The sequence below is a fragment of the Pelodiscus sinensis genome, chromosome 23 (genome assembly GCF_049634645.1).
Source record: "Pelodiscus sinensis isolate JC-2024 chromosome 23, ASM4963464v1, whole genome shotgun sequence".
Taxonomy (NCBI): Eukaryota; Metazoa; Chordata; order Testudines; family Trionychidae; genus Pelodiscus; species Pelodiscus sinensis.
In genome coordinates this window covers 23,224,643-23,252,136 of record NC_134733.1, presented here as the reverse complement: position 1 = coordinate 23,252,136, position 27,494 = coordinate 23,224,643, and the positions used below count along the sequence as shown (strand labels likewise).

The 27,494-nt window shown below is 45.6% G+C and overlaps 1 long non-coding RNA gene across 3 annotated transcripts in view; it reads right to left on the bottom strand.

The window, feature by feature from the left end:
- Positions 1-20,639: 20,639 nt before the first annotated feature.
- The window catches only part of LOC112546074 (uncharacterized), a 36,907-nt gene continuing 30,052 nt past the window's right edge, over positions 20,640-27,494 (bottom strand). For 2 of the 3 annotated variants that reach the window (XR_012897359.1, XR_012897360.1), the window contains exons 4-5: positions 27,051-27,310; positions 20,640-20,978 (exon numbers count right to left, since the gene is read on the bottom strand). This is a non-coding gene — a long non-coding RNA (uncharacterized LOC112546074). The remainder of the gene's footprint in view (positions 20,979-27,050; positions 27,311-27,494) is intronic. The other variant, XR_012897361.1, reaches the window with a different exon arrangement.

The window sequence follows — 27,494 nt, the reverse complement described above, 5'->3', positions numbered from 1 at the left end:
CGTTTCATGTAGACTTGAGAACTGTTTTCTATACCGTTTGCAGCCCCCTGAACCATGTAGCCCTTGTAGGATAATAGGAGATATGGACTCCAGGGCTGTGTCTAGACTGGTAAGTTTTTCCACAAAATCAGATGATTTTGCGGAAAAACTTGCCAGCTGTCTACACTGGCCACTTGAATTTCCGGAAAAGCACTGACGATCTCATGTAAAATCATCAGTGCTTTTCCGGAAATACTATGCTGCTTCCGTTCGGGCAAAAGTCTTTTCCCAAAAGACTTTTGCGCAAAAGGGCCAGTGTAAACAGCACAGTACTGTTTTCCGTAAAAAAGCCCCGATCGCGAAAATGGCGATCGGAGCTTTTTTGCGGAAAACCGTGTCTAGATTGGCCACGGACACTTTTCCGCAAAAAGTGCTTTTGCGGAAAAACATCCTGCCAATCTAGACGTGCTTTTCCAAAAATGCTTTTAATGGAAAACTTTTCCAGTAAAAGCATTTCCGGAAAATCATTCCAGTGTAGACATAGCCCAGCAGAGATCTTGAAAGAAGACTGAAAATGAAATATTCTGGATGACAACTGGTCCCATCATATGAGTTGGAAATTCAGCACAACACGGAGGTGGGATATTGGCTTTTGTGCAAGTCAGCATGGAAAAGTTGCAAAATGACACCCAGAGAAAGACTTCTTGGAGTCCTTACCGAGCACAGATAAGTCACATCTGATGGCTACAATTAACATGAACATAGAAAAACACTATGGCTACGTCTACACTGGCATGATCTTGTGCAAGAATTCTTTTGCAGAAGAGTTCTTCTGCAAAAACTCTTCCAGAAGAGAACATCTACACTGGCACGTGCGTTTGCACAAGAGATGTGCTTTTGCACAAGAGCATCCATGCCAGTGTAGACGCTCTCTTGCGCAAGAAAGCTCAGATGGCCATTTTAACCATAGAGCTTTCTTGTGCAAGAAATTCATGTTGCCTGTCTACACTGGCCTCTTGTGCAAGAGGGTTTATTCCTGAGCAGGAGCATCAGAGTTCTTGCACAAGAAGCACTGATTGCATACATTAGAATGTCAGCGTACTTGTGCAAGAATTTGTGGCCAGTGAAGAAAGGCAGTAAGTTTTTGCGCAAAAGCAGCCACTTTTGTGCAAGATTGCACCAATGTAGACACAGCCCCCATGTTTTCAGTCTTGCTGCAAGGCACATCCCAGCCAGGGACAGGGTGTCAGATGAAATCTGTAGTCGTTCACCAGAACTTATTTACACCTCTTTGGAAAGAAGAGCAACCCATGTGCAAAGATGTGAGTCAAGAATCCAGCACTCAGACTTATGAAGACTAACATCAAATCCATGAACCGAATGCCATTCTCAGATTGCAGAAAATTAAATAGAATCCGGACTTTTTGCAGGTGAGCGTGTTGCACAATCATTTTTGCCTATGCCAAAAGGGGCCGTTTGGATCACGTGTCAAAGGTGCCAATAACTACAAGGCTGCGGAGAATTCAGCCAAATTTGTCAGGAAGATTGGGGAACCCAAACTACACTCATCAGAAGAGCTTTCTCTGGGAGGAGGTAATCCGGTGTAATTTCGCATGCCCATCACACACGCCACTTCCCACTTTGCCAACAGTACGGTGCATGCGAGAATGCCCTCTTTTCTGGGATGCTCTCTTTAGCATTACAGAGTTTGCTCCAGAGACCAATTTAGACAATAAACCTAGCAGGAGGCATTCTAACCCTCTGCATAATCTAAATAGATGTGACAAGAGATGGCTCTTGAGACCCAAACTGCCAACCACGGCACAGCTAGTCTGACAAACTGGATTAGTTCGATTCCTAGTCTGAAAAATGGCAAATTGCTTTGAAAGAAACTGCATAATCCCCTGACCATCCTTCCATCCCCCTTCCCTTTGCTGGAACAACCTTGATGATCTTATTTGGGAACTACAGACTATGAGTTGCCGACCCCTGGAATCACCTCCCTCTTTTGCTGTCAGACGTGTTTATTCAATTTGTCTGGCTGAGATCAGGGAATAAATTAGATCTTTTTTCTTTCTCTCTCTTACGTTGCATCATTTGAAAAAAATACGCTTTAGGCTGTCTAGGACAGGGGTTGGCAACCTTTTCAAACCAAAGGGCCAAACTACATCAACATTCAGAACAAGTGGTCAACTAAGAACCGCATGAGAATGCCTGTTTGCAGGACTGAAAATATACAACTTCATATTACTGATAATTGACATGATGATTAATAACAGCGTAAATGAAACCTTGTACTCACAGGCTTTATTTAGTGGGACTTCTGCTGCTGCATCTTTTTGCCCATTTCTTTAACATTTACATCAGACCTGGTCAAATTCAGGTTCACGTGTGCAGTCAAGCTACACGAGTAACTACACGTTTTTAAACTTTTGAATTTTTTATTTTAATTAAAAAAATTGTATGTATTTTGGGAATGATAAAAGAGCCCTATTTGGTTCCATACTGAGCCACATTTGGCTCCAGAGTTAAAGTTTGCAGACCCTTGGTCTAGAAGACGAGGTAAATGCTCATGAAATATTTGGGGCTTGCACCAGTACCGCAGTCAAAGGCATGAGCCTAAAGTTACAGTTCCTCGAGAGCAAGCCACTAGTACAGTTCACACACGGCACACACAGACGAGGCAATGAACCATTTCTGGGGGAGGGGGGAGGACTGGGTTACTTTCCTTTTTGCAAATGCTCTTTGCAGCCAGTCTGGCTTGAAGTGAGCTGAAGAGGAACTTGCAATTTGGACACATGACTCAGCTAACCCATAAACCACATGGGCATGAATCGTTCCAAAGGCAAGGACGGTGGCGGGGAGGAGGGGGAGGAGTATTTTAGGCAGTTCTGGCAGGATAAAGCACCACAGGATTTCAGAGGACGGCGGAGGAGCCTACAGAATGCACAAGTGGGGAGCTGTTGGATCACGTGCAGAGGCAAAGTCTGGACTATAATCACGAAGAGGTGACTGTGGGATAAGATAAATGAAATAGGAAGTATACGGTCAATTAAAGGTATGTCAGATAGTCAGAGCAGCCAATGGAGGTGGGGGAGAAAGAGGGCGACTGCTCCGGGGTTGGACGATCGAAATGGGCCCGAGGCTCCTGGCCGCCACTGCTGCTACTTCAGCCACAGCGGCAGCTGGAGCCCTGAGCCCTTTAAATCTCCGCTGGAGCCCCGTGCTGTGTGCTCCAGGCAGCATTGAGGGCTGCCTCACATAGACACTGAGGTTGCCTAGGGGAATCTAGCCCCAGCTCTGCCCCTTCTGGGGGCAGAGAGCTGCTTCCCACACCTGGCCCAGGACCCCAGCGAGTATGTCAGCCCCATTGAGCATAGTCTTAGCACATCAAAGCTTGTTCGGAAGCCCAGGTGAACAACGAGCATTTTTTAAATACCTCTTGTTATTGGGTAAAAAGATGTGGGATGGGTTGATGAAAAAAGTTAGGTTCCACCATCTTCCTTTGAGTATCCTCAAGCACTACAGCTCTTAGGATGATTATTTAAGTGCTTCCTGGGTGGGAAACCATCAGTGTTAGACATGGCGGTGTGACCTGTTTACAGGCCGTGTCTGGAAAGAACAGGGGAATATGGTCTTTACTTGGGTTGAGAGAACCAAAGGATTTGCTGATGTATATCAGAGAACAGAGCTTAGATTTGGAGAAGGGAGATTTGGTGAAGAACCAGTTGTGACCATACCTGGTTCTTCTCCGAAGAGGTTAATTATTAATGAACTCTAGCGCCATTGGTTAAGAGGCAAACATATTGGCCAATAAACTAGAAGCAAAAGTCTGCTCCTTCCTGAAAAAGCAGAGCACCTTTTGAGACACTTGGAAGCTGTGACGTAGTGGGGGGGCTGTCTGCTCTGTGACCCGGGATCCCCCTGAGCTGTGATGTGAGATTCTCACTGACTCACCCAAATGTGGATTAACCCAGACACCTCGGCTCAGCCTCCCAGGGAGAGAGACAAAGGTAGGAAGGTGGAGACCAGCACCTGGCTGGGGGGCAGGGCTAGGAGGAAGGGTCAATTGCTATTGGGTAAGCATGGAGAGAAGAGGCTAAGCTGGGGACCTAGGGGCGATGGACCCCTAACCCTAGAGTCTGAAAAAGCGACGAGGAGTCTGAAAAAGCGACGAGGAGATTCAGACTAACACGGCTACCCCTCTGATCCTAGAGTCTGAGGCATCCTGGCCCTGGGCCCTGTAGCCACATCACATATATGTTGTGCTGTATTCTGAAGGAACAATAAACCCCTCTCTATTCTATGACTGGCGGAGTCTGTTCTTGCTGCTACGGGGGTGCAGGAACAGGGGAACCCCGACTGCGTCATCACAGAAGCCAAAAACAGAATTTGGGCCTTAACTTCTAGGCCATGGCTTGGTTTAACTCAGCCATGTTAACAACTCCTCTGGGTGGAAATCTGCAGATCTGCAGGTGCTGTCAGTGTTTTCTCCTGCCGCTCACAGAATTGGATGATGCCTTCAGAGTCAGATTCAGCGAACCCAAAACCTTAAGCTGCATGAATTGGGATCAGAGTTTAAGGGAAAAAATGATTCCGACTCATGTGTCTGGAGAAAACCCTTTCATTATCCTGATGGAGTTGAAGTGGTCTGCCTGGTTTTAAATAACCCTCTGGAGCTAGTCTTACTTTGGTAGGACAATTGGTGTCACAAACAGCATCCGAGCCTGGAGTCACATGTTATTCTAAACCAGAGACATTTCACATCTCTCCAGTTATTGCTTTCTGTCAAGGCAGGAGTCTTTATTATTCATGGGGCCTGTAGCATTAGCACAAAGTAGCATGTTGAACCAGAGAGTTCAAGAATAACGAAACGGGTATGAGCTTCTCATCTAGCTAGGAAATCCATCAGAATATAACCATGGGGCTGAGTGCAGTTATTGAAACAATGAAAGCTGTTGCCGTTGTTTTTGTGTGTGTGCTGCCACTGTTTTACATATCTCAGAGGGGTCGCCATAGTCATCCGCGTCTGCAAAAACAACAAGTTCTGTGCAATCTTAGGCTACGTCTAGACTACATGGCTTTTTCGAAAGATACTTTTGAAAAAGCCTCTTTAGAAAAAGAGCATCTAGACTGCATTATGCAGATTGAAAAATCGATCCATTTTTTCGAGAAAAAAAAAGAAAAAAAAAGCAGCACCTGGAACCACTTCTGGCAGGGCATGGGGGCAGCATTTACTTCCCACTGCTGCTGCAGAGACATGTGCTTAAAGGGATCCCCCTGGACAGCCGTTGCTCTGCTTCTGCTTCTGCTTCTGGCTTGCCTACCTCCTAGAGGGAAAGCAAAGCTGCTGCCGTGCTTGCTCTGGTTGCCCTGCTTTCTTGGACACCACAGCAGTTTCTTTTCTGGGTTTTTTTCTGCTTTTCACTGTGTTTTTGGCCATGGAGCCTGAGCTGTCCCAGGGCAGGCGATGGCCCCACGCTGCCATACTGCAGCTTCTTCATAACTCTGTCGTGAATCTTCTACCCCATATGGACCTGGACCAGACCTACGAGGCCTTTGTCTGGGATGCAGGAGCTCTGTCCTTGCGCCCAAACTTTTTTTGGGGGGACAGGCAGATTTGGAGGCATGAGACAAGTTCCAACTGGTGGGATCGGTTTGCCATGGAGCTCTGGGATGACAACCAGTGGCTCCACAACTTCCAGATGCGGAAGGCCACATTACAGGAGCTGTGTGCCTGGCTCGCCCCTGCTCTGGAATACAAGGACACCCACCTGCGTCCTGTCATCCCCCTGCAGAAGCAGGACGCTCTCGTCCTTTGGAAGCTGGCCACCCCCGACAGCTATCGCTCCATGGGACACCAGTTTGGCGTGGGGAGGTCTACCGTCGGGGCCATTTTGATGGAGGTAAGTCAGTTTGGGGGACAGGACCTGCTAAGTGCAGGGGTTGAGAAAGGGGGACTGCCAGGCAAGGGCAAGGGGGAGTGGGGGATGGAGTGGCACTTGGAGGCGGCTCCTCGGCCAACCCTGCGCAGATGCCGGGGAAAGGGGCATCCTGACAAGGGGAGGGGTGGGTTTCTCCTCCCAAGCTCTTAGGTAACCTAACTCCCTGGTTTCTCTCTGTCTATTTGTCTAGTGCTGCAGGTGGTGAGGGCCATCAACGCGGAGCTGCTGAGGAGGCTTGTCTGTCTCAGGGACCTGGACAACATCATTGCCGGGTTTGTTGCTCTTGGCTTCGCGAACTGTGGAGGAGCCCTTGATAGGACACACATCCCAAACTGCACACTGCCCCATTGAGCACCCAATTTATAAACCGGAAGGGCTACTATTCCATGGTGCTGCAGGCCCTAGTCAACCACCGGGGACATTTTATGGACATTTGTGTCGGGTGGTTGGGGCGGGCACATGATGCCTGCATATTCCGCAACTCCTACCTGCACCGCAGGTTGCAGACAGGAACATTTTCCACCAGTGGGACCTCACGCTCGAGGCTGTGCAGATGCCGTGGTGCATCGTGGCCGACTGGGCCTACCCCCTGATGCCGTGGCTCATGAAGCCTTACACCAGCCACTTGGATGCGAGCAAGGAGCTTTTTAACATGCATCTTAGCCAGGCTCGCGTCCAGGTGGAATGCGCATTTGGACGTCTAAATATGAAAAAACATAAAACCATCCAATCGCCGGTGGGTGAACGCTTTTCGCAGAGCGATCGCTCTGTGTCTGGCCTCTCAGCTCTCACGCGCAATGGAGCAACACGTCCTAACAATGAGCCTGGGAACCTCAACGCATAACTTTGCTATGAAGAAACTCATGGGAACCCTGGCCATGTGTCTCAGGATTTGACCTGGCAACCCTACACAAGGTCAATGTTCAATGTGTGAATAACCCCCCTGAGTCATGCTTAGCACTAAGCACTCACGTATGTGTTTGTCGGGTCAGTCTGAACTCGTACTAGGCGGGAGGAAAGCTGCCATTGTCCTACCAGGTTTATCACAAGGGTTGCTACGATGCTCAAACCTTGGTGGGCTAATTTGCATTGAAATCATGAGAAATACTTTGGGGAGCTCAAGGCAAACGGGAGCACACCAGGGATAGAGCAGCTGGCTTAAGATAATGCAGGAAAGCTCTGCCAGCAATAAGTCACCTTGAGAAAATAAATTAATTTCTCCGTGCCTTGATTTACCAATAGAAACAATAAAATAGCCACATGCATTGGCATCCACCTTACAGGACTGTTTGCGAACCTACTTCTCCAAGGTTTTTATCGTAGTCCAAGATGCATGAATGATGCTATGAAGAAGCAAATTATTATTGTTACACTTTGCTCACAAAAAAGAGATTTCAGTTGCTGTCTACTATTGTGAACAATAAAATAGGCAATGCATGCAATTTAGGCTTCTCTGCATAGCAAACCTGTTTTTCCTTCAATACTTTTGACAACATACTGGCATACTACTACTTTGTTCGCATTTGTTCATTCTTGGTGCAACTATTTTGTTTGGTTTTGTTTTAATCTATGGGGCAAGACAGACACAACAGATGTTAGGCTTAGCCTCATACAGGGACGCTGGGTCTGGGCTGGTAGAATCTAATTAAACAGAACCTCAGAGGAGAGATTTGGAGACCAACTGTTGGTAATGATTCTCCGTCTGGGGACAAGTGCTGCGGTCCATTCTTTCCGTCTTTCAGGTCACTATTTTTTCCTATTTAAATATTTTCTTATGTGGGGAGAAACAACATAAGAACACAAAAGGGGAAATACTGGCTAATGAGTGGCTGCAACCAATTGTCTGATATGTGTAACTGAGCCAAATTCCGTTCTTATGTAAATTCAAAATGACCTCACTGAAGTCAACGGAATTACGTCAAACTTACACCTCTATAAATGAGAGCAGAATTTAGTGATGAGATTCCATAGTTTCCCTCCTTACGGGTCTGAAGGAATAGCACCTGCTCCCATTGCACATGCAAATAATGTCTTCTAAGTGGTTCCTGCTAAGTTAAAGGACAACTGTTATTAATGATGTTCGATGGGCCAGTTATATTGCATATTCAAATAAGAGCATTATGAATTGCAGCACTTAGTTGCTATCTTTGCCCTTGAAGGTGAATAATAAATGTTCCAGATCTCCAAGTGCATGTACCTTTTCTATGTTAATTGCAAATAGAGAACAAGCATGGGTGGGTTTTTTGGAACTCATGGCTATAAGGGAGACATCTGCAGCTGTGTGTATGGCAATGCGCTATATAGCGCGATTCAGGGATTTCTTTACGCCCACTGTCAGAGCGCACAGGTGCGCATATGAATTCAAGGGATCCCCTGGGTCTGGTATGTACACACCAAGTTGCCAAAGAATGTCATATAAGGTCTCTAATGAAAGCTTGTTTCACGCCGGTCACAATCACTGCGAGATGTGTGTACGGGAAATAGGAATATACGTGGAAAAATATGTTCCCAACAGCTGTGAGTTATAACAGGTCTTAAAAAGATAATCCACAAAACTTCTGCCTGGCAGTGGAGAGGAGACATGTATGACCCTTGGGCTGTCATGCACCCATTGAGTATCGCACAGCTCGCAACAGACACCCACTGACGCTCTGAGCTACATGCTAATCAAGACTTGGTGGGATTCCAGGAATAAAAGCCACAAAACTAGCAGGGATTTCTGGCTCACAAGTAAAGCCACTGAAATTTGGGGACGGTATTTAGGGTGTATAAGGACCCCAGTTATCCTTCACCTGGTAAGGAAACTGAGAATTGGTTTGTTTCATGGAAAGGGATCTCAGCCAGGCTGAAAGGAGCTTTGGGTGAGACAAACTTTCTTGAGCCAGGATAATAACCACCTAGTTACATTTAGGACCTAGCAAACACGTTCTTATTTCATTTTATATGTAACCATTTGTCTGCACTGATGCTGCGTGCTCCTTCTCAAATCTTTGTGAAATAAATGTCTTTGTTTTTACTACAGGTTGAACCTCTCTATTCCAGCACTCTCTGGTTCAGAAACATCCATGGTCCGGCCTGATTTTAGTTCACTGGATGGCCACTTATCATGAGTGGGGCCAAGTTTCCTGCAGTCCCATAAAGTTTGTTTACCTTACAGCCACCAGTCCTGGTTCTCAATGTTCTATACTGTTATTTCGCTCTAATTCACCCCTACATGTGGTCGTGAGTTTGGAAATTCTGTGAGCCCTGGACTACACTAGGGAGTTATGTTGAAATAACCTTCCCCCCCTTATATCAAAATAACAAGTGGAGCATCCACACCGCCAAGCCTGTTATTTCGAAATAACGGGCTGGTGATTTTGAAATCTGCACTCCTGCTTTTCACGGGCAATACCGTGTATTTCAAAATTGTTATTTCAAAGTAGTGGTAGCATGGCTGCTCCTGTGCTGCTATTTTGAAATAGCTCCCTCCCAGAGTAATTCAAACTAATTACTCCCCAGTGCTTCCTGGGACTCTAAGTCATGGTAGTGTGTCCATAATAACAGAGCCTGCCTTGGACTAATTTTGAGGCTTCCCAGTAGTGTGGACACGCCGTTTCAATTTGTTATTTTGGGAGTTGTTAAATCGATTTTAGTTATTTTGAAATGGTTTCCTAGTGTTGACATGACCTGAGTGTCCAGAGAAGCAGAACACCAGAGGCCTGGGGGTTGGAGCATGACTACAGCTGACATGTACAGAGAAAGGAAAGGTCTGAAAATTCGTGCTGCCACTAGCCACTGGCAAATAATTGCTGAGGCATCCAGGGATTGGAGACAACTCGCTGAGTGTCACATCTACTTTGACCACTTATTTTGGTGAGAACCGAGAGCTATTCTTTCTTAAGGTAATTACTGAATTCAACTGCTTCTTGGCAACGATTGTGTCTCAGACGAATAACTCCAAATATTCAATCAACAAAAGCCAGTGCTGAACACGGAGCTACTGTGCACCATGTCCAGAATGAAATAAAAAACAACTAGAGTGGACATGGGTTTGGATTCCATCGCAAGATTAAATAAAAAGTCTTTTCATGATCAATTCTGACCTATACTGTACACTAGTCTTTCAAAATGCACCGTTTCTGTCCAAACAGCCATTTTTGAACCACAAAGAAAACATTTTTGGTTAAAAAAAACATCGTGACATTTATAGTGTAACTAGGCCCATTTTCCAGACCTTGTGGCTTTGAAAATGGAACCAGCAGATATTGATGCTTCTGAAAGCAAAATCCCATTTCTTGAAATTATGAATGAAAATTAAATTTCCTGGATGGGAAACCTCCAGCTATTATGAAATTGCAAACATGTCCATTAAAAATAAAAATCACCCTGCTATAATGTGCCTAGCCATACATCATATTAAATCATGGGAGCAGCTCCATGTTCTTCTGCAGCATTTAGCCACTCAAAGACTACATCTCCAGGTAAACTCATATCAATTGCATCATTTGGGACATAAATATTCTGTCTTCTGGCTTTTAGTTCTTTGGCTCTAGGTACATATCCCCAAACAGCTGAGTTCATACTGTGCTTCATCCTGCTTCACATTGACTTCAGTAGGAGTTTTATAACTGACTTTATGTGGCATAAAATAGCAGCAGAGTCCTGGTGCTGGAAAGTAAGAAACGTGTCAGGGGTATATACTTCTGCAGCCTGTCTGCATGGAGCATCTCGCCAGCTTTGAAAGAAGCAACCCCCATAAAAATGAGTAACAACAGGGCCCATTTATATGTAAAGAACAATATATGCTTTATTCTCTCCCTGGAGTGTAATATTATTCCTGTTATTGTTTTAAATTGTCTTACCCTTGGCTGCTTTGGGAACAGAAAGAGAGTATACTTGAAACTAAATGATAATTTAGAAACATTTATTCAGATACAGCCCCCACCATTAAAATTTACAATTAAAATGTTACGACCCTATTTCGATTAAACTCTAAATACTACCTCGTCACCACAGATTGCCGATGATGACAAAAAAGTACTATCTGAAAGCTCCTAGACAATGTGAAATGCAGTGGTGGTCTAGATGGTTTCTAGTAGATCGCACAGCTGTTACTACTCTTGCTTGGAACTAATTGATACTTTTCTTGGCAGTTTCCAGATGGGGAATTGAACTCCCAGCTTTATCTCCAAGTCTCATGCCCAGCATGGGAGCTCAGTATGCTCTTATGCCATAGTGGAGAAGGGTCAGAGACCCATGACTACCACCTGTCCAGTCACCCCTGCTGTAGGTAAACTAGGGGCAGTAGGTATCTGGTGAGAATCATAAAGTCATTTAGGGTTAGAACTCGTTGGAAATTTTCCAACCAAATTTTTTTTTTCCATCAGAATATGCTGATTCATTGACATGGAAACTTCCATGGAAATGTATTAGAGTTGGCAAAAAACTTTCCCAAGGAAGGTTTGCAGGCCCAGCATGGGAGAAAGAGTCCCCATTCAGAGCATGGGTCAACCCAGGAGTCTCATATCATAGAATCATAGAATACTAGGACTGGAAGGGACTTTGAGAGGTCGTCGAGTCCAGTCCCCTGCCCTCATGGCAGGACCAAATACTGTCTAGACCATCCCTGATAGACATTTATCTAACCTACTCTTAAATATCTCCAATGCTAAGCCCAGTGGGATGCTGGCTACTCTGGAGTGTGTGTGTGTCTGTGTGAGTTGTAGTTCTCCATTTAGTTCCAATGCAGAACCAAAAAAAAGTTTTCCATTAAATGGAATTGTTGTTTTCTGGCCAGCTCCATTTAGGAGTCATTACATCAGCTAATTTTAGGGACTCATTCTTCTTTTGATCAGGTGTGTAAAAAACATTCATAGAAATCAACATGTCCTGCATATGTATAATCAAGAGTGGAATCTGGTCATTTCGGTCCCCCCTGAGCACTGGGCTACTGGCTATCAGATATTTTCCTTTGAGGAATCTGAAACCCTTTCAGGTCTCAGACCAAGTCCACATGATAGGGGAAGCTTGGCTTAAGACACGCAATTCCAGCTTTGTAAAAACCGTAGCTGGAGTCAATGAACCTTAAGCTGAGCTTTGGTGCCATCTGTGCGGTGGGAAGTTGACGGGACAAATGCTCCCATCAGCTTCCCTTACTCCTCATGAGGAGCAGGAATACCGTGATGGAGGTGCCCTCAGCATTCAATTTAGCAGGCCTTTACTAGACCCGCTAAATCAAACGCCAGAAGATTGAATGACGCAGTGCCAACCTTGCTGCAAGTGGAGACGTGGCCCCAGTTGTCACCAGCTCCTCTGCAAGGTGAGTCTTCATGTCAACCGGAAGGAGATAATGGGATTTCAATTCTGGTTTTGGCATCAAGGCAGGGTAGTTCAGAAGCATGTCTCTCCTCATGGAATCTGGCAGTTGGTGTCACCGGGGAAATGTGACCTGAGTGCTCTGAGATTGAGGAACTGGTGCAGCAGAGAAATGGAAAATAATCAGACCACGGTAGAAGTTGTAATGGCAACTCACCTGTCCAAACAAGAGGCTCAGTCCAGGCAGTATGTGTACTCCCAAAAAACGCCAGGAACGAGATAACGGGAACACTGCTCCATTTAATCCATGACAAGGAGACACAAACATTTTATCCAGTATCCCCCTTTTCTTCCATGTCTTTCCAATAAGTTTTCCTGTAACATATTGCCTCAGTTTGGTTCCCATTCCCATACATATGTATTGAGGGAAGTAGTAACATGTAATGACTCTTGGTATTATAGCATTAAAAGAAAAGCTAAATCAATTCATGGAGGGTAGGTCCATCAATGGCTATTAGCCAGGGTGGGTAGGAATGGTGTCCCTCGTCTCTGTTTGCCAGAAGCCAACAAGAGGTGGATAACTTGATGATTCCCTCAGAGGAGTAGCTGTATTAGTCCTTAACTTTAAAAATGAGGGGTCCTATGGCACGTTAGAGACTCACCAAAATATATAGAATCATGAGCATTCGTGGATAAAATCTACTTCATCCAATGAACTGGAGTGAATTGAGGATTCCCTGCTCTGTTCATTCCCTCTGGGGCACCTGGCATGGCCCACTGTGGGCAGACAGGACACTGGGGTAGACGGTGCTTTGGTCTGACCCAGCGTGGCCGTTCTTATCTTATGTTCTTATATTTTTTCGGGTAAAAGATAAACATAAATACAGCAAAACTGAACAAATGAGCCATAACTCTTCCTAATGGAAACCTCTGCCTCTCTTCCCTCCGTGGTCAATAAAAATCCCCCTCTTCGTTCCAAAATCTTCTCTCATTAATTTTGTATGGGTCCGAACTGTGGTGCTGCTGGTTTCCAAAGTGCTTTCTGCAAAATAATGAGTCCGTTTATTAGTACCAACGAGGCTGCAGAGGGAGAACAGCTGAGATAGTTTCTATAGTAACTCTCCTCGAAAACATTTGACACTCACCCCAGTAAATCTGTTCTCCTGCCTTAATTGCAAGGCTCAGCAGTGGGAACCCAGGCCTAAAGATGTGTGCTTAGGACTCTCCATGCTAATTTTGCCAGCATGCATTATGGTAACCATTTTAAACGGCCACCACAGGATTTTAAAGGGAGATGATTAACAAAGAAACGGTTTCTATTTTCTCTTGCACTTCACTGCTGTTTGCAATGGCTCTGCTAAGAAGCTTAACAATAATCTCTATTTCCTCACCAAGTTTGTTCTTCATTTTTGGCTATGTCCATTAGGCCAGTAGGTTGCGGGAGCACCTGAGCAAATAAAAACTGTTGCGTGCTGAGCCACAGGGAATACCCGGCTCCAATTCAAAGCTAGTCACTGCCATGTCAACCGGGCTACTTCGCATACAACCATGGAGCTCTTCAGAGACGGGCGTAGTCCACTTTTGAAGTTTGGGGCTCACGCTGGCAGTGCTGATGTTCTGAATTTCAAGCTCCATTGGTGGGGCAGATTACCGAGGTGTATGTGTGCTCTCCTTGGAGCCATATCTGTTGGGGGAGCGGCAGATAGCTGGACCTCCGTGGCACAGGAACTCTTGCTTTGTATGCTTGATAACCCTGGAGTTCACAGCCTGTGCTGGGATCGGAGCTTTGGGAACTAATGGAACCATCACTGATTCCCGCCCAAAACAACGGTGAAAAGAAAGAGGTTGCGTCTAGGCTCATGTTCAAAACTGGCTCCTCTCAAGCTTATGGCCAGTCCAGTCCATGTTCTCTTCACAAACACATGGGAGAGGCCCAAAAGTTGCAGGAGAGTCCCTTCCATTGCAGAACACAGGCACGGGAAAAAAAGCATTTTCGTCTTAGATCCTATGTGCATCACAACAATTGGTTTTTGCCCTCCTTGGGCAACTCTACACTACAAGGACAGGTTGATCTAAGTAAGAGCCACTCAGCTTTGGAAGCCTCAAGGGCCACAGTGATACTCACAGTGCATGTCGAGGGCTGAAACTTAAGTGTGGTTGCAAATACATGCAAATATATGCAAATAGCTTCTTTCACACTGAGGCATGAATACAAAGATTAAGGCACGACTACACTACACACAGGGCCCATTTAAGTCAGTTCTGCTGATATTAATACAATGCAATATTGACCCGATTTCCACCCGTATGACAGCACTTTTAATGAGCAATGACAGTCCAGGAATGTAACTACTAAAACGCATAGCAACAGAAGACCAGTCTATTGACTCGCCATTGTGGATGCCATGTTCAAAAAATCCCACCTGCGGGCCACATGTTGAGCCCTGCATATACCTAAACTGCACCATGGGCCGCAAAGAAATGGGCTGTGGGCTGCATCCAGCCTACGGGCTGTATGTTGAGTAGCCCTGATCTAAGTGATGGAATCTGAGATCCAGGAGTAGGGTTACTCAAATCAATGTGGCTTCGATCTACTTACCACAAGGTCCACACTGCAGGGGGCTGACAGAAAAAAACTTCCCTATTGACTCCCCTTACTCATCTTGTATTTGTGTACCAGAGTCAACAATAGGGCAATAGGTCGATTTAGTGGGTCTGTACTAGACTTGCTAAATCAACCACCAGTGTATCGATCGCTGCAGCGTTGATCCACTTGGTAGCAGAGACAAGCCCCTTGTGAGGCATGCATTTGAGAGACAATGTGCTGCAGTGCAAGGAGTCTTCACAGCGCCAAATTTTGAAATAACCCGCTGTTCCAAAACATGTTAACAAAACTTAAAATGTTAAAATGTTAAAATGTTAACAAAACTTAATGTTAACAAATCTCAGGACTGGATGGCATTCATCCAAGGCTTCTAAAAGAACGCAAATGGGAAATTGCTGAACTATTATCTGTGGTTTGTAACCTATCCTTTAAATCGGCTTCTGTACCTAATGACTGAAAGGTAGCCAATATTTAAAGGTGACACCAATATTTAAAAAGGGCTCTAGAGGCGATCCCAGTAATTACAAACTGAAGTCTAACTTCAGTACCGGGCAAATTAGTCGAAACAATAGTAAAGAATAAAATTGTGAAGCATGTAGAAGAACATAATTTGTTGAACAAAAGTCAACATGGTTTCTGTAAAGGGAAATCCTGTCTTACTAATCTATTAGGGTATGTCTACACTACAGCACTAATTCAAACTAACTTAATTCGAATTAGTTCATTCGAACTAAGCTAATTCGAACTAGTGCATCGAGACCTAAAATCTAGTTCGAATTAGCATTTTGCTAATTCGAACTAGCATGTCCACATTAAGTGGACCCTGAACCGAGGTTAAGGATGGCCGGAAGCAGTGCCGGCAGGGCATCAGATTAGGACTTAGAGCGTGGAGATGCTGTCTCAGGCTAGCCGAGGGCTGTGCTTAAAGGGACCCGACCCCCACCCCGGTCAGACAGTTCTCAGGGATTCCCCGCTTGCAAAGCAGTCCTGGCTTGGAGTGCCCTCACGCGGCACATGACAGCACTCGGCCATCAGCCCGGCTGCACTTGCCGCAGGCTGCCATCCGGGGGGGGGGTCAATCGGGGGTCTGCAGGAGAGCTTCCACCCTGAGGAGCCCTCTGAGCTACCCCAGTCCTCCCCATTGGGGGCTCGTACCCCATTCCTCCCTCACCTCATTCCACTGACCCTTCCCTAGCCCCCCCTTCCTGATGTACAAAATAAAGTACACGTGTGTTCAAAAATAGAAACTCTCTTTATTGAACAAAACTCGGGGAGACTGGGAAAAGGAGGTGGGAGAGGGGAAGAGAGAGGGTGGGAGAGGGGAGGGCAACTAAAATGATCAGGGGTTTGGAACAGGTCCCATATGAAGAGAGGCTAAAGAGACTGGGACTTTTCAGCTTAGAAAAGAGGAGACTGAGGGGGGATATGATAAGGTCTATAAAATCATGACTGGTGTGGAGAGGGTGCATAAAGAAAAGTTCTTCATTAGTTCCCATAATAGAAGGACTAGAGGACACTAAATGAAATGAATGGGTAGCAGGCTTCAAACTAATAACAGAAAGTTCTTCTTCACAAAGCAAATAGCCTGTGGAACTCCTTGCTGCAGGAGGCTGTGAAGGCTAGAACTATAACAGCATTTAAAGAGAAGTTAGATAAATTCATGGAGGTTGGGTCCATGGAGTGCTATTAGCCAGGGGGTAGAAATGGTGTCCCTGGCTTCTGTTTGTGGAAGGCTGGAGATGGATGGCACGAGACAAATGGCTTGGTCATTATCTTCGGTCCATCCCCACCAGGGTCCCTAGTGTGGGCCACTGTCGGCAGACAGGCTACTGGGCTAGATGGACCTTTGGTCTGACCCAGTACGGCCATTCTAAACTCAGGGCTCACGGTCAGGGGTCTCACTGGACCACCCTGATTTTCATGCAGACCTGCTCCTGGGTGGCCAGGCTGGCAGCTCTCCTGCCCTAGACGGCCACTTTCCTGTGCCTAGTGCAGAGGTCGTGGATGAGGTCCACGATGTCCGCACTAGACCAGGCGGGCGCCCGCCTCTTGCGGACCTGGGCAGGCTCCTGGGAGCCGCCAGCCTGGTCCCGGGAAGAGGCGGAGGGCTGGGTGGCAGCGGGTGGATGGTTTGTACTGTGCCAGGTGCAGGGTCTGCTGGCTGGGTGCTGGCAGGCTTGCACCTGGCACAGGCACCGTAGCCAGACCGTGTCCCTTTAAGGGCTCCGGGGCCGGGAGGGGGGCAGACGATTTTCCCTGATGGTGCCCAGAGTGGCCACCAGGGAAAGCTGGGGAGGGCTGCCCTCCTACTAGTTCAAATTAAGTGGCTACACAGCCCTTAAATCGAACTACTTAATTCGAATTAGGCATTAGTCCTCGTAGAATGAGGTTTACCTAGTTTGAATTAAGTTTGAACTAGCGGTTTGCCTGTGTAGCGCCTATCAAAGTTAATTCGAACTAACGTCTGTTAGTTCGAATTAACTTTGTAGTGTAGACATACCCTTAGAGTTCTTTGAAGGGGTTAACAAACATGCAGACAAGGGGAATCCAGTAGATATAGTATACTTAGATTTTCAGAAAGCCTTTGACAAGGTCCCTCACCAAAGGCTCTTGCGTAAATTACATGGCCATATGATAAGAGGGAAGGTCCTTTCTTGGATTGAGAACTGGTTAAAAGACAGGAATAAATGGTAAATTTTCAGACTGGAGAGGGGTAACTAGTGGTGTCCCCCAAGGGTCAGTCCTGGGACCAATCCTTTTCAACTTATTCATAAATGATCTGGGGAAAGGGGTAAGCAGTGAGGTGGTAAAGTTCGCGGATGATACCAAACTGTTTAGGATAGTCAAGACAGAAGTAGACTGTGAGGGACTCCAAAAAGATCTCACCAAACTGAGTGATTGGGCAACAAAATGGCAAATGAAATTTAATGTGGATAAGTGTAAAGTAATGCACATCGGGAAAAATAACCCCAACTATACGTACAGTATGATGGGGGCTAACTTTGCTACGACAAGTTAAGAAAGACATCTTGGAGTTATCGTGGATAGTACTCTGAAAACTTCCACACAGTGTGCAGCAGCGGTCAAAAAGGCAAATAGGATGCTAGGAATTATTAAGAAAGGGATAGAAAATAAGACCCAGAATATCTTACTACCCCTGTATAAAACTATGGTACGCCCACATCTTGAATACTGTGTACAGATGTGGTCTCCTCACCTCCAAAAAGATATTTTGGCCTTGGAAAGGGTTCAGAAAAGGGCAACTAAAATGATTAGGGGTTTGGAACGGGTCCCATATGAGGAGAGGTTAAAGCGACTGGGACTTTTCAGTTTAGAAAAGAGGCGACTGAGGGGGGATATGATAGAGGTCTATAAAATCATGAGTGGTGTGGAGAGGGCAGATAAAGAAAAGTTATTTATTAGTTCCCATAACAGAAGAACTAGAGGACACCAAATGAAATTAATGGGGAGCAGGTTTAAAACTAATAAAAGAAAGTTCTTCTTCACACAGCGTGTAGTCAACCTGTGGAACTCCTTGCCAGAGGAGGCTGTGAAGGCTAGGACTATAACAGAGTTTAAAGAGAAGCTAGATAATTTCATGGAGGTTAGGTCTATAAAATGCTATGAGCCAGGGGATAGAAGTGGTGTCCCTGGCCTCTGTTTGTCAGAGGCTGGAGAGAGATGGCAGGAGACAAATAGCTGATCATTGTATTCTGCCCACCCTCTCTGAGGCACCTGGTGCTGGCCACTGTTGGCAGACAGGCTACTGGGCTAGATGGACCTTTGGTCTTACCCAATACGGCCGTTCTTATGTTCTTATCCCTTACTCCTCATGGAATGATATTTACAGGGACATTGGAATAGCGAGCCTGTTATATTTTGAAATAACTGTCTTGTTTCAAAGATGAGGAACAGCTATTTCGGGATACTGGAAGTATCCCAAAATAGTGCCACTGTGTAGAGGTACTCTTAGTAACACAACAACATCTGGGTTATTAATTTTGGGTGGATTTTTTGTTTTCCTGAAATATTTAAATCAAGACTGGATGTCCTTCTAGAAGAGACACTTTTGTTCAGTGAGGAGGGATGGGTTTGGTAAGGTTCTTTGGCACAAGTCAGACTAAACAATCATAATGGCTCCTCCTGGTCTTAAAATCTTTGACTTGAAGGGTGAGTGTGGCCCTGTGCCCAGTGCACACAACACAATTGCTGGGCCCCTGGGCATTGTGAGACACGGCTCCCCACTTCTGGAAGGGGCGGGGCCTTGGGAGGAAGGGGCATTGACCCCTTGCCGCCCACCATGGTGAGTGGGCCTGCCTGCGTATCCCAAATAATATTGCTTATCCTGCAGGAGGCTTGGAAATGGCCAATGAAATAAATTCTTCACTTTACAAATACCTCTCACTGTCTTCTTAGTAAGAAGGACCATAGGCGCTGGAACGAGAGGCATGGGGGAGGGGGTGGGGGAGTTGCAGGACCTTCTGACCTGAAGTGGTTTCCATTCTATACCCGATTTACAGTTTGGCTCAACACTCACAGCGCCCCTGCTATAAAACTGTTCCAGCTCCCCTGAGAAGGACACACTGCTTCCGGAAATGTTCCAGTTGTATGCATTCTAACCCTCCATGGACTGGGGGTTTGCTGTGGATTGTACACAAAGTGACTGTGCCAAATGAGAGGAGTTTACCATTTCCACAGTGGCAACAGATTCCAGTGTTAGCTGCAGGTGGGTGTGGGTGTGGGGGGAGGAGGTGGGGAAAAGGCGAACAAATGGACTAGGGATGAAGTGGCACCAAGGGGACCAGAGCTTTTGGATGATGGGATGCTACTGTGAAGAAGGAGGGGAGCCTCTGCCCTCACGAGGGGAAACTAAGAGGATGTTGCAATGGCTTGTCAAGTGACCGGCTCACCAATTTGGGCTCCATTGTGCTTGTGAGCCTTGCTCCTGGATCCATTTCAGCCTAGTGCATTTTCATGGGCATGTGGGTTTTACCACAAGGGAGGCGTCATATAAAACAGAGTGTAGGATCCTCGTTTGGGCTGTGGGCCTAGGCAGCAACCAGACCATTTTCTATTTCAAAACTATTTCACTGGTGAGAAGTGAAGATTTCCCGGGTGCACAAGAGGAGCAGCAAGCTAGTCTTTAACACCTGGATGCAATTTCAAATCCCTCTTACGAGACTATATTACAGGTCTTCTTTGTCTCTCTCAGGGTGCGTCTACACAGCAGAGCTGCATTTGAAATAAGCTCCGCCAACTGATTTACATTAATTGTGTGGATCATTTCAAAATAGCTAATTTCTAAATTGGAAGCGTCCACACAGCACTGATTTCAAAATCGAGCGCTCTTCCTCCGACTTCCCTTCCTCCTCGTACAGTGAGGGTTACAGGAGTCGGCGTAAGAGTCCTCCAGCTTGGCAATATTTCAACATTATTTTGAAATAACTCCCTGCTGTGTAGACGCAGACTAAGTTATTTCAAAATAATGTTGCTGTGTAGACGTACCCTTAGTGCTCATCAAAATGGATTAGCAGGCAGAGTGCAGGTGCGGTGGGTTAAAGCTGCATTTCGAATTACCACATGGAGCTGCGGTTTATCATGCAGCTGCCATTCTCACATATTTGGTGTATTTGCCCTATCAAATATGAAATGAAGGGAATAGGGGCACTGTATACAATCGGCATTACACTGGTCCTCGGTTCATTTCATTCCCTTCAGAAACCGCAGACAAGAAAGTTCTATAAACCTAAACCTGGATGAACAATCGTCCATGCACCAGAAGCAATATGTTACGAATTCTAAACCTTCCCTGATTTATTGTTGGTAAACAAAGTGACTTTCTGAATTCACATTTCTCTTGCTTCTTTTCTGTTGCCTGGTCTCATTGGAAATTTGTGGTGACCTTTTCACAGTCTTTCACAGATTCAAAGTTTCCCAGTCAGTTATCCATCTGCCTGCTCAGACGGCCACATCCTCTCCTGCCTTGGCATTCTGCTGTTGTTTCTGTCAGACTGGCTGATGCTCCTCGCATTGGGTCCCATGAAAATTAACCTGAGAAGAGATGCTTGAGGGATTGTGATTCCTGAAGCAGATAGTGCGGTCCCCCATTGAAAAGGCTTGCTGTAACATTGTACAATTCCATCGAACCCTGGCTAGGGGGAACAAAAACCCAAATCTTAGTTGGGTGCATCCTGAAGGCAGCATGTAGGAGTCTGCTTCAGAGAACAAACATGCAAAGTGAGTTCTTTGCCACATGAAATAGTCTATGTCGCTACCATTTATCCATGGCCCAATTCTCATCCTACTGAAGTCCATGGCATCTTATTGATTTCAATGGCATCAAGTAGTAATTTTCAATGTCTAACAGAATATCTGCAACATTACACCAGGCTGACTGTTTAATTGTGGTGCTTGCTGCATTGGAGGATGGGGTTAGGGCTAACCATCTGAAGAGAGATTGAAAAGACTGGGACTTTTCAGTTTAGAAAAAGAGGAGACTAAGGGGGGATATGATAGAGGTCTATAAAATCATGATGGGTATGGAGAAAGTGAATAAGGAAAAGTTTTTACATGTTCCCATAACATAATAACTAGGGGTCACCAAATGAAATTAATAGGTACCAGGTTTAAAACAAAGAAAAGGAAGTGTTTCTTCACCCAACTTGTGGAACTCCTTGCCATAGGATGTTGTGAAGACCAGGACGTTAACAGGATTCAAAGAAGAACTAGATACATTCATGGAGGTTAGGTCCATCAATGCTTATTAGCCAAAAATGCGTAGGAATGGTGTCCCTAGCCTCTGTTTGTCAGGGGCTGGACATGTGTGACAGGAGAGGGATGATTGCCTGTTTCTGTTCACTCCCTCTGGAGCACCTGGCACTGGTCACTATTGGCAGACAGGACACTGGGCTAGATGGACCTTTGGTCTGACCCAGTCTGGCTAATCTTATGTTCTTAACTCCACCCTGGAAGCCACTTACACTACTTTGCTGAGTTTATGTTACTTCATATGCTACAGGGTGAATTAAAGACTCAAGGTAGTACCAGGGGAAATGGCTTGTATCACTTTGAGTTGACATAAGTAAATGATAGTGACACACATGGCCACAAGTGCTGAACTGTACCATACCAGAGGAGACTAGAAGCTCCTCTCCTTTCCTGCGGTCCCAAAACAGATGAACAGTGCACCTATATCCAGCCATGGGAGAAAACTTGGTTCTCCACAGGATGGCGAAACATACCGGCTACGTCTAGACTGGCATGATTTCCCGCAAATGCTTTTAACGGAAAAGTTTTCCGTTAAAAGCATTTGCGGAAAAGAGCATTTCTGCAAATCACTTTTTGCGGAAAAGCATCCGTGCCAATCTAGACGCGCTTTTGCACAAAAAAGCCCCGATCGCCATTTTCGCCATCGGGGCTTTTTTGCGCAAAACAAATCTGAGCTGTCTACACTGGCCCTTTTGCGCAAAAGGACTTTTGCCCAAACGGGAGCAGCGTAGTATTTCCACAAGAAGCACTGATTTCAGACAGTAGGTAGTCAGTGTTCTTGTGGAAATTCAAGCAGCCAGTGTAGACAGCTGGCAAACTTGCCAGTCTAGACACAGCCCCTATGTGGTTCTTTCTGGTTCAGTCCCTGAAGATTTTTGAGAGCATCAATGTGACGGGGTGAGGTCACAGATGACACTGTGGGGGGGGACATCCCGGGGTCCTGATATGGCCACTACCACCCGCCTTCCTGCTCTCTGGGGCTTCTCACCACCTGGTCCTGCTGGGCCAGCTCTGATGGTCCCCCCAGCTGAGGCCCCGAGCTGAGATCCCTGCCCCCCGAGAATCAGTACAGACATTGAACCTCTTCAGGTCCAAGGAGAGTGCAGTTTCCTGGGATACCACTCCCCCAATGAGTGACCTGAGTAAGCTCCCTTTAGCAATGAAAGAGGGAGTGTATACACTGGTTCCTCCACCAACAATTATTTACACTGGGTTTGATAGAAAATAAAAGTCATTTTATTAAGTACAAGCAGTAGGATGTAAGTGGTAATAGGTGAGAACAGGCAGCGCAAAGTAGGTTACAAATCAAAAGCATCAAAAACGCCTGGCTAATTCTACACTGAAACCTCAGCACAAACTCTTCAAACTCACCCTAAAACCTCTTTTCCAGCTGCCCCTCCAAACCAGGCCTGTCTCCCCGCCCTGGGGTCTTCAGCTCCTTCCTTCAGGTGCAACCCAGCCAAAGACCCAGGCCTCTCCTTTCCTATTCCTTTTGTTAAAGAATTGAGGCCACTCCAAACCAATCACTGCTCAGACTTAAAGACAAAAAAGATTGTTTAACAGTTGCTCATCAAGACTTTGAGGGCAACACCCTCCATGTCTCTCATTCACACATTTAAACCCACAAAATATCCCCCACTCCATGGCTGTGTCTACACTACATGCCTCTGTCGGCAGAGGCATGTAGATTAGGGTTGTAGGCAAAGGTAAATGAAGCCGCGATTTAAATGATCGTGGCTTCATTTACATTTACATGGCTGCCGCGCTGAGCCGACAAACAGCTGATCAGCTGTTTGTCGGCTCGCCACGAGTCTGGACGTTCCCCCTGTCGACATCGAAGCCCTTTGTCGGCAGCCCCATTATTCCTCGTGGAATGAGGTTTACCAGGGCTGCCGACAAAGGGCTTTGATGTCGACAGGGGGAACGTCCAGACTAGCGTGCGAGCTGACAAACAGCTGATCAGCTGTTTGTCGGCTCAGCGCGGCAGCCATGTAAATGTAAATGAAGCCGCGATCATTTAAATCGCGGCTTCATTTACCTTTGCTGAATAAACAAATCTACATGCCTCTGCCGACAGAGGCATGTAGTGTAGACGTACCCCATGTGTCTAATTTTACACACAAAAATGACACCTACATCAAAGTAAGATAAACAGAACCAGCAGATCATGACATGAAGACTGCTGGATTACATGAAATCATTTGCTCAAAGCACCTTTGAGTTATGTATATTCATATCCATAAGTCCATTTCGTAAAGCAGGGGGGCGGGGGAGAAAGGGGAATCCAGCACAATCCATTTTTAAAAAGTGAATACATTTGGGGTGGGAGTAGTTCAGAGAAGGGCCACAAGAATGCTGAGAGGGTTAGAAAGCATGCCATAGATGCCATAGAATGATAGATGCAAAACGTGCAACCTATTCACTGTAACAAACAGATTACAGTCTACGAGTACTTACACAGGGAACAAACATTTGATAATGAGCTCTTCAGTCTAGCAAAGAAAGGTCTAACACAATTCACTGGCAGCATGTTGAAGTTAGACAAATTCAGACTGGAGATAGGTCTATTTTTTTCAACTATGAGGGTAATAAATCACTGGAACAATTTACCAGGGTCATAGTAGATTCTCTATTAATGACTATTTTTAAATCAAGAGAGGATGTTTTTCTAAAAGACTGGATGATTCCAACAATCCCTTCTGGACATGGAATCTGTGGATCTGCAGTATAGGGATGACTGCCCAGCCCGGAAGAGAGAACATGGATATCTGACCACTTGTGTACAGAGCGTTAATGTAAAACTATTCCTTATAGATAAGGAAATAAACACTCCCCACTGAATCAGAACATTAGGACTGGAAGGGACCTCGAGAATTCATCAAGTCCAGTCCCCTGCCCTCATGGCCTGACCAAGCATCATCTAGATCATCCCTTATAGATGTCTAGCCAACCTACTCTAAAATTTCTCCCATTATGGAGATTCTACAATCTCCCTAGGCAATTTGTTCCAGTGTTTAACCACCCTGACAGGAAGTTTTTCCCAATGTCTAACCCAAACCTCCCTGGCTGCAATTTAAGCCCATTGCTCCTTGTCCTGTCATCAGAGGACAAGGAGAATAATTTTTCTCCCTCCTCCTTGTAACACCCTTTTAGGTTCTTGAAAACTGCTTTCATGTCCTCCTTAGTCTTCTCTTTTCGGGTACGTCTAGACTACATGGCTCCATCGACGGAGGGAAATGAAGTCACGATTTAAATAATCGCGGCTTCATTTAAATTTAAATGGCTGCCCCGCTCTGCCGATCAGCTGTTTGTCGGCAGATCGGGGCAGTCTGGACGCTCCCCTGTCGACATGAAAGCCCTTTATCGACCTCCCCGGTAAACCTCATCCTACGAGGCATAACGGGGAGGTCGATAAAGGGCTTTCAGGTCGGTGCAGGAGCATCCAGACTAGCACACTGAGCCGACAAACAGCTGATCAGCTGTTTGTCGACTCAGCGCGGCAGCCATGTAAATTTAAATGAAGCCATGATTATTTAAATCGCGGCTTCATTTCCCTCTGCCGATCAGCCTAATCTACATGGCTCCATCGATGGAGCCATGTAGTTTAGACACACCCTTCCAGACTAAACAAGCCTAATTCTTTCAGTCTTCCCTCGTAGGTCATGTTGTCTAGACCTATAAGCATTTTTGTCAAGTATCAGAGGGGTCGCTGTGTTAGTCTGAATCTGCAAAAGCGGCGAGGAGTCCTGTGGCACCTTATAGACTAACTGAAGTGTTGAAGCATAAGCTTTTGTGGGCAAAGACCCACTTCGTCAGATGCATCATCCCCTGGATGGATGGATGGATGGATGGATGGACTTGCATGAGGAAATGAGCAAGACAGGTTTATGGACTCCTCGCCGCATAAGCATTTTTGTTGCTCTTCTCTGCACCTTCTCCAAATCTTTCCTGAAATGTGATGCCCAGAACTGGACACAATCCTCCAACTGAGGCCTAACCAGCATCGAGTAGAGCAGAAGAATGACTTCCCATTTCTTGCTCACAACACTCCCGTTACTGCATCTCAGAATCATGTCTGCCTTTTTTCAACAATGTCACAGTCTCTACCTTAGAGAGTCAGACTCAATAAAACTGTGCTGGATAGATTGGGTATGTCTTGTCTACACAGGGCTATTACCGTAAAATGAAAAACCCCCACCAATATTAAATTATCTTCTGACTGATTTTTAGTCAAATGTTTGAGGTCAGCATGAGAGATTTATTCATTAAGAATGGAAAAGGTTAGTGCTACTGCTCAGAAGTCCCCCTGGATGGATGGACTTGCATGAGGAAATGAGCAAGACAGGTTTATGGGTAAATTAATAAGATTTACAGTTTCAACAAGGAGATTCAAAAATAATAAGTGTTTCTGATGCACAGTGTTCCAGACAGGCAGATAATAAGAAGGACAGAGATAAAGAATTCTTTAAGAGACGAGAAACACAGACGGTGAGAGTTAGCAATGCAGCATTATGGAAAACAGATTTTAGTTAAACAATCAACTAGGAAGAAGACCTTTTCTCTATCAGCATCCCATTTTTGTTTACAGTCACCGTAGCTATGGAAATTGGCACCTCTGGGATAGATTTCAATAGCTGTATGGATCTAGCAAAACAACAGTGTTTGGGAGTTGTGCTGGAGGAAGAGTGAGGGATATATGAGTCAATACCATTTATGAACCAGAACACTTTGTACTGAGGCTAAGCTGGTATTACTATGAAGTGTATTCCCAAAATGTCTTGTATTCATGCTAAATGTTACTGTGAACATCTATTAAGTGTTAAATTGTTCCAACCTTTGGTCTTTGTATGTACAGAGCTGGTGAGAAGTAGGTAGGCCTGTTCTCTAGAGGCGGTAACCTATGAACTAGGGATGTTAAATATCGGTTAATTGAATAGTCGAGTAACCTCAAGAATTCTTATTGGTTAGTCGACTATTCTATAGTCCCTGGAGGCGGAGCCGGGAGCCAGTGCATTCTGGTCTTACTCCTTAGGAGCACCCTGCTGATCCATGAGGGGAGCCAGTTTAAAAACCAGGACCCCTGGTGGACCATCTGATAAAGAGGCAGCAGCCCCGTCTAGGGTGGGTCTGAGCTCCCAGCCCGGTGCAAGCCAGAACTGAGTCTGCCCGCCTGACTCCTAATACACTTTAAATGCAGAGCTGCAGCAGGGGTAGGTCCTAGACCCATTTCAAGCCAGGACTGAGCTGGACTGCTAGCCAGCCTGCTAAAAAATTGACCGGCAAGTGGTGGGGGGGAATGTATGTAGTCGATAGCATTAACCTATACGCTTTTGCTTATCGGTTAATCAGTTAATCGACTGCACTACCACATCCCTAGTATGAACCTCAACATTTGTGCTGATCAATTTTTAATCAATAAACTGATATCAATTGAGAATCAAAGCCAAACTACTCACAGATAACTTCTCCATTAAAACCCTGGCGGAGGAGAAAGAGTGGTCTTGAGCTTTGGGCAGGGGAGATTAGGCGTTTGTTTCCTAGCTGTGTTCACGTAAATCATTTCATATTGCTGCATCTTGGTTCCACATGTGTACAATGGACAACCCTTCCTTCTCCTACCCTTGCCTCTTCAAGTGGAAAGCTTCTGGGGTTGACTGTTTTTTCCTCTCTTGATGTCACCTACAATGCAGCCCTGAGCTTGGTTTCGCAGCTGTAGCTGGCTCATGGAATACAAACAATGAATTATTAATTGACATCAGGAATATTTAGGAGCTAGAATAAAAGACAGCCACGCTGGAATTTAGCCAGGGGAGCCGTAAAGTTGGAAATGGGAGATTAGATTTTTAATGACCAGCAGTGCTCAGGGCTGGGTTTTGAATGTCATCGTAAAAACGGTACTG